Source organism: Pseudorasbora parva, chromosome 18, assembly GCF_024679245.1.
Source record: "Pseudorasbora parva isolate DD20220531a chromosome 18, ASM2467924v1, whole genome shotgun sequence".
Classification (NCBI taxonomy): Eukaryota; Metazoa; Chordata; class Actinopteri; order Cypriniformes; family Gobionidae; genus Pseudorasbora; species Pseudorasbora parva.
In genome coordinates this window covers 38,635,143-38,643,310 of record NC_090189.1, presented here as the reverse complement: position 1 = coordinate 38,643,310, position 8,168 = coordinate 38,635,143, and the positions used below count along the sequence as shown (strand labels likewise).

The 8,168-nt window shown below is 36.8% G+C and overlaps 1 long non-coding RNA gene across 1 annotated transcript; it reads right to left on the bottom strand.

The window, feature by feature from the left end:
* Positions 1–567: 567 nt before the first annotated feature.
* LOC137046331 (uncharacterized) lies at positions 568–5,928 on the bottom strand. The gene is made up of 3 exons (XR_010898936.1): positions 5,435–5,928; positions 1,993–2,088; positions 568–1,689 (listed from the first exon to the last, which is right to left on the bottom strand). It is a non-coding gene; the product is annotated as an uncharacterized lncRNA (long non-coding RNA).
* Between the last annotated feature and the right edge of the window lie 2,240 nt (positions 5,929–8,168).

Sequence of the window (8,168 nt, the reverse complement as noted above, 5' to 3'; positions counted from 1 at the left end):
GAGAACCAGCCCAGAGAAACCAATCATCCAACTGCGAGGTTTAAGGACACGGTGGAGGGTTCCACTCGAGCCCAATACTCACGGCGGTCCAGAAAAGCATAGCCGTAAGCTATAGGTCGGACTCGGGCAACGCTGTCACACACAAAGGGGGCAGCGCAGCCAAATCTTCATCCTCAGAGCCCGTTAGCTCATTCCCCGATGCTGCAACCGACAACATATCCTCAGCCAGAGCCCCAAAAGTGACGACTGGAACCCCTCGAGGGGGGTCAGCGTGCTCTTCAAGAAACTGCGCAGTGGAGGGGGGAGGGCCCCAGGGAGCCATTTGACCCGTCGGGGGTGCCCTCACAGTAACCCTCAGGTCGCCAACAAGGTCATCAGCTAAAGTAGTAGCCCTCTGCTTTGCAGCACACTGTATTCCCCAACAGGTTAAATGAACTCAAAATATTTGATGAAACTGATTACCTCAAAATATTTATCTATGTTAAAGAATATTTTAAGCAACTTCTACTTAAAATTATACTTTTTTAATGCTCAAAATCTTTAAGGACAAGGATAAAATTAAAAAGAATAATGTGAGAAATATATGTTTTAAGTAATTACTACATTAGTCAGACAAGCTCTTTAGACTCCAAATCTTTGAGAAAATGAACAACATTAAAACAAATAATTTCTACAAACAAATATTTTAAGTAATTACTACTCTAAACTAGAAACATTATTCACACTCATTTTTTTGAGGAAGCTGATGAACTGAAACATAATAATTTGACAAACTAAAAATTTAAGTAATCAGTACTTTAAGTTTGGATAAGTTCAATGAACCTGATGAATTTGAAACCATTGTTAAAACTAACAAAATTGACACTGGAAACAGAGTTGTTTTTTTAAAGTTATCACTCCTAATAATATATTGAGGTTATGTTATGACTCATTCAGTTCCTCACACCTAAACATTGTCAATTCAGCCTCTTATATTTTTAAGTTAATTTAAGTCTATTAAAAACACATTTTATTGACTGTTTATGTTTATTAATTTCCTCAAAATCAAATATATTTAAGTTGTATGATTCAAATAAAAAACTATTCAAAAGACAATTTCACTGCAGATTCCTTTTCTTTTTATTTAACAGAAAAACCTCCCTAGCAATGGGGTTCATACAGAAAATCAAAGAAATAACAACAAAGGTAATAATACTCACAAAACAAAATTAATAGGCCAACATAATAGGCCAATCCAAAAATAATAGGTCGACAATAATAGGCACACACACATTAATAAAAAGCGGGGGGAAATGGTATTCCATTTCTTGCTTGATTATAAACATGCTGGCAGTCCAAACAATGACATTTGGAAAACAGACTTAGTACTCATCCATCATCAACTCATTTTTAAGGCTAAGCAGTCTTGGAGGTAACCGCTTCAGGTCATCCAAACCCATTATAATTTTCTGAATGAAATTGAATGTGTATGACAATTGTTTTGGATAATCAAGGTGAAGTGCATAAATTAAGCCGAACAGCAAAATGAACGCCTCGGTCAACTCCGCTATATCACGCACAACAAAATCTCCCTCAAGAACTATAGAATTGATAGCAGGACCAAACTTCACAAGGGAGTCCGTATCACTTGAGACAGTGAGAATAAGCAAGAGCTGCATCCGAGATGTCTGGCAGGTCAATTTCATCTGCCTGAAGAACATGACAGTAATTAGTTAATGAGTAGAGTAGTCAATGAAAAACACTACATGTGTATTTAATATAATATGAAATACCAGTGAATGAAAAGTTCAGGTGAAATTTCCAAATATGACATTCTTGGTGAATTACTGTGGTATGATTAAATTGCTATTCTGGTGGCTAGGAAGATGGTTGGGGTTGTTGTCTTTTGGTTGCAAGGTCAGAGAGGGTTAAATAGAAAGAGATATACAGAGAAGACAAAGTAAGAAAAAAAAAGAGAGTGAAAGAGGACACACAGTTGAATCAAAAACTTACATTCCAGGTCTTAAAAAATCCAGCAGCATCTTCCCGCAGGAAGATGGGAAGGGCCCGCAGAGTAACTGTCCGTCTGCTGTTGATATCGACGTCTTCCTAGAAAGACAGAGGGATTGTGGGGTAATAGGAAGACAAATCAGTAGAATATTAATCCTACGCATATATTAAAGGTGCACTATGTAATTTCTTTTCAGTAAAATATTCACTCAACCCTAGACTTTGTGTATCCCTGTGGAGAGATACAAAGAGATAAGATTAGGCTAGGCTATTTTCATTGGGAAATAAATGCATACAAAACACTTATAATAATATAGGCTACACATTGGCTACATTGTGACACTAGTAATGGACGTTAATATAAGACAGATGCAATCACTGCAGTGTTACTTTTCATTACATCTAGCAGCTAATGCGAACCATGTAGCCTATGGCAACTAGCTAGGTAGTCTACTAATAAAATGTTTAAAAGCGTGCTGCCTGTGTGCCTGGCATGTCATGTGTTTGACAAAAGTCGTGTAAGTTATGAAACATTGCTTTGTATGGGATGATTTTACACTCACACAATAACTCATGAACTTGATAAATGTTGAAGAGCTTTTACTATCCGTAAAAAAATTACTATTTTACTATCCACAAACAAATGCCTTTTAACTTTAACAAGTCATAACACCACAAAACGCACTGACAAGATATGCTATATGACCCACTGTTAAAAACCACAACAACAACATTCAGTGTTTATTTTTGTGTAACATGAACGTCAATGTTTAATTTGTGTGACTTTACCAAAGCGTTTGATTTGTAGGCATATGTATTCCTCCAGTCGCGAGCCTGTGCGCTTTATCTGACGTTTCAGGCCCGCCTGGCCCGGCAGCTGCGCACGGACTGGGACTAAAATAATTCAGACTGACAAAATAATAAAAATGACCTTCTTCTTTTAAATAATAATAAAATCAATAAAAACGACATTCTTCTTCTGAATAACAAGCGTCAATAAGAATAATAATCATAATAATAATAATAATAATCTTACAAATTGTCATGTAAATATTATTGTGAATGAATGGTAGTACTCCACATCACATCATCATCACTATTGTACACCCCAATACATGCCGTGATACGAAATTGCTAATTTTTTCAAAACGTGCTGTAAAATAATGCATTGTAATTTATCATCCAAACAGCTTTAAACTGCTGGAGTGTGCTTCTCAACCTCCACATTATTAAGAGTACTCGTTTTTTTAGATCCATATTTTGTTTTTGTCTGTGCCTTTATTCCCACTCTTTAAACTCTCAAATAAAACAATTTCGTTTTTGTTTTTTTTCACTTCCCTGGTGATGGTCTCGATGGGCGCGTCTCAATCATCTCTCTAGTTCAGTCAGAGCACTGATCAGGGAGTCAGCCCATTGACTTATGTTCTAGTCAGTGCCCTGACTAGTGGACTAGTGAGATGATTGAGCGCGCCCGATCTCCACGTCGGAGAAGTTTCGCTTCTTTGCCGTCTTCTGTGTGTCCATGGCGTAAAATGAGGGCGTGGGAGAGGCGGAGACTTGAATATATAGGGGCGTGTTATTCTAATGACGATCGTTTTCAGCCGCCGCATTTATCAAGGCCAAGTATTGCGTACACCTGGATTGCAGAGGTGCGCACAGTTTCATAAATCAGGCGGTGAGAGGAGTGTAAGAATAATCTTACGCCAACATATACACCAGTTTCTACGCAAGATTGATAAATGAGGGCCATTGTGAATACAAAACTTCGATTTTGTATTAATGCAAGTCAGAATTTGTGCGTGCAATGAACGGCCGTTTCACACCGCAAGCGTCGCGTGAGCAGCAGTGAAGCGGGGGTTTCGGCGGCGAGCCTATTTTGCTGCGCTGCTGACGCTCAATTAAAGTGAAATAACACTTTTAATGGACAAAATAAATATGATTTCACACAAAAAGTGCTTAAAATGCACACAGAAGCACGTGTAGTGTACTTTAACAATAACGAGTGTGTCAAAAAAGAAAACAAAGAATAAAAAATATCTGTAGAAGATTTACCCATTTAAACTTGTTTCAATTATTCAGTTTGGGTGAAACAATAATGGTTATGATTATAAAAAATAAAGTAAACTGGAGTATGTCATTAAAGAGAAAACGAAGAATGAAAAACATCTTTAGAAGATGTATCCATTTAAACTTGTTTTAATTAATCCGTTTCGGTGAAAGTATGGTTATGATTATAGAAAGTATAAAGTAAACTAGCCAGAAAATATAATAAACTTTCTTTAGTTTAGTATTTAGTACTCAGAGGTATAGTATAGGCTTAGGCTCTAGGCTAGCATTGTGGGAGCCGCTGCACAAAGGCTTCGGGCGTCTGCAGCTGCAGTGACAGTGTAGTTACGCTAGCGGTGTGTGTGCATTCGCGGATCCGGTGACGCGCGTGCATTCATTGACTCGTTTGTGAGTCGATCCTATTTGATTCATTTGGATTTTGAGACTTTCATTTCGCCGGTTTGGCCTTGCACGATCCACACACACACACCCACCTGCTGCCTCTAGATGACAGTATTCTGCCGAAACAGACAACGGCACTGTGAACGTTATTCTGCCTATAAGACGCTTTATGTGTACTCGTTATAAAGACGAGGAAAACGCTTAAAAGTAGGCTAACATTAAAAAGGTATTAATAAAAGTATTAATAACGCATACTTTGTATAGGCAAGATTAAATCAAGTTATGAACATAAGCGTTTTCTCCCATAAAAACGTTTATTCCTGCAGTAAAACGGTGACATTAAAAGTAGGCGTACACTTTATTGAACGTGCTATTGCATAACACGCATTTTATAATGGTTTTCTATGGGAGAAAACTGTTGTGATGAATGTAGTGTTCATAACCTGATTTAATCTTGCCTAGCCTATCCGTCAACGGATCCACAAATGCAAATCACGCTGCATGCACAAATTCTGACTTCTTAATATAAAATCGAAGTTTTGTATTCACAATTATGTGTCTATTTGTACAAATTGTATTTTGCACACACAAGTTATAAGGCATTTGTTTGTGGATAGTGAAATACGTCTGCAACATTTATCAAGTTCATGGACAATTGTGTGCATTTATTAATCATTTTGAGTCTAAACTCATCCTATACCTTCAGTGTCCGTCTATAAACTAACCTGCGCGGCCAAAGCCTATATATGATATCACCAGTAACGGATAAAGGATCTTTGGTAGTGCTAAAACCATACGGTTTGTCTGTCCAGTTATCCCACTAAAGTAGTGCAACAAGGCTGGCTGGCTGACAGCTGAGACAATTAACTTTAGTTAATTCGCTAAAACATGCAGGTAGCTGCAAAAGGTCTCTCTCACAAGCCTACGCTTTAGCTGAGGTCTGCCTGGAAGATGGCAAACAAATAAATAAACAAAGTACATTAAGGCGTGTCCTTACCTTTGTGTACAGGCGTTACGGTTAGCATGCAGACTGATGTTGTTGATGATGGATCTCTTGATGTTGCTGCCTACATCCGGGTGCGCGCAGCAGTCCTTGCAAACAATGTCAAAGTTTATTTACATCCGCCACAATCGATCATAGACTAGGTCATTCACCATTCATTGGAATGTCCGATTTTTTTTATTTGTTTATGTTGGTTTGTATAGGTTATTAGGTTATTTGAATTTGCCATGTTGATATGAACCTCCAATGAAGTTGCACGTCATTATTACGTCAGACGTAATTTCAATCCACTCTTGAACGAAATGAGTTAGGGGGTCAGTTCTACTCATAAACTAAGAGCTAATCTTGTCTAAATAATCAATAACTGGAAACTACTTAAGTGAACTTAAAACTTTTGTGGTGCCTGAACAATATTGCAGCTTTGAGTACAACTCTGCAATTTTATTGAGTTTAGAACACTGTTGGGGAATACAGTGCAGGATGACCGCTAGATCGGTGGATGTGCAATGGCGCTCCACCTCTTTTGAGGTACTGGAGTCTGGAACCCAGCACTGCAATGGTCATGTTTCCGCAGTGGGAACATGAGTCATCCATGAACGCTGCCTCAGCATGCTGAACGCCCAAACACGTGAGACAACAAGCATGATCGAGAAACACACGGTTTGAATGACATCTTGAAAAAGATTTAGGGTCAAACCGTGTTCTCTTTTAGAAAAGAAACTGCTCTTTTCAGTGTGCTGAAGCACTCAGGGAGATGATCGCGGAAACGCCCAGCGAACCAACAATGCACTTGTTCTCCATTGAAGCGGCCACCCGCTGAGACGCCCCGTCACACCTGCACTGGAAGCAGTGGATCGTCTCACGAGACAGCAACAAATACTGTTCGGCTCCGAAGTAGAAAGCAATGACTATCATTCCACTTTCTTATTTATACCCACGCCGCGGGGCAGAGTGTGGAATGCGTGGATCGCATGTCAATCTCCATTGGCTCGTTTTTAACACACTCAAAGTAGATTGGTCTCTTAAATCAGATCCCAATTCGTCGAACATGACCGCCTGGAAGGGAACAGGAAAGAAATCTAAAGATATAATGGATTTTGGTTCAGCATTTTTTTTTTTCTTGTTGGTATCTAGAAAAAAATGCATAGTATATGATAGATGATAACAGCAACATAGGCTAAATTAAGTGAACATTGGGGATTTTTTAAAGAAATGGTGTTGCTTACATGAAGTACTGCCTGCCACTTTTACTTGGTTTACATCAATAAAATCTTTTGGAAGAATAGTCTAGAACATATAGTAAAACATCAGATATTTCAAATTAGATTCATTTAAATTATATGGATCATTTGAAGAAAATGGGGTTTTGTCAGGTGAACCACATGACCTACAGAACTTGAAGTACCCATTTGTGTTTTAAATAAGGCATTTTACCTTGCAAAATTAAACATGTTTTTCTTATTCGTATTAAAGTTTTATTTTTTATTTTTATTTTTTTTTACTTCAAATGATTCAAAACATAGTAACCACAATTTGACACAATAAAACTACAAAAATTCCAGAACAATAATGCTTTATTGCTGAAGCAAATATATATAATTTCGGATAACCATCTGATTTCCTAGTTTGTGCATTACAAAATAATCACCACACTCTTCCAGCAAGTTTCAGCCAAACACTAAAGTCAATAAGAAAGAGACCTGGGGTGATTCTCATTACTCAAATGGATGCTTTCTCATTCCTAGTTTGCACAGTGTGCAGTAGTTTTCTGCATTCGTTTTTGTTTTGTTTTTCTACCGATACATTCTTACTTATTATAGGGGTATGGTAAGAACAAACAAGAAAAAGTATTTTTTTTTTATGAGCACGCGTTAAATCAACAATTAAAAAACAAATGAGAAAGAAAGTTAATAAAAATAAAACCCAAAATGACAAACAGAACAATTTGCTAATAAGGGAAAAACTAACTTAGGCCAGCTAAAAGAAAAATTCCAGATACAGTTCACTTATTTTTTTTCCCTTTTCTGTCCAAACAGGGGAGAAGGATAAAAAAGACCCCCTTCTATACAACTACAACATTCATCATTTACACAATACACTGTTCGTTCAACTAATACACAAATCCCACAAGTCTGGGAACAGAACGTAACATTAAGAACATTTTCATTGTTGTCCCATTTGAAAGGTTTGTCACAATAATAACGGTGAATAAAAGAATTGGTCATGTGATCACAGTGAGAGATGATTGTGATTTGTATGGCACATCAAATTATCCAAACCAGTTTAAAGGTAGGCTATTAGATAGAATGCTGTCATGCTAACTAGCCTTGTGATGGGTATAATTTGTCCATTGTTTGTTAGCTGACAAATTATATTGCAGCTGTCATACATTTTTTTTTTTTTTTTTTTTTTTGTGAATTAGGTTTAGATAAACACTCATATATCTACCACACTCTAAAAAATAATTCAGTGGCTTAGTAAATATCACAGTAATAATTAACTTTATTAACTTAATAAAATCTCTCAATATCATTTACTCGATGGTTTTAGTTAAACATACCAAAATAATTGACTAAAAATCCAACAGTTAATTTTGTCTAAAATTTATAGTTATATTTAAGTTTTTTTCACTAAAATAATTTAGTATTCCAATAACCAATTATTTATTTTAAATATACTTAATACATTTGCGAAATTTATTTCAAAATATTTGAGAATGGAGAATTAA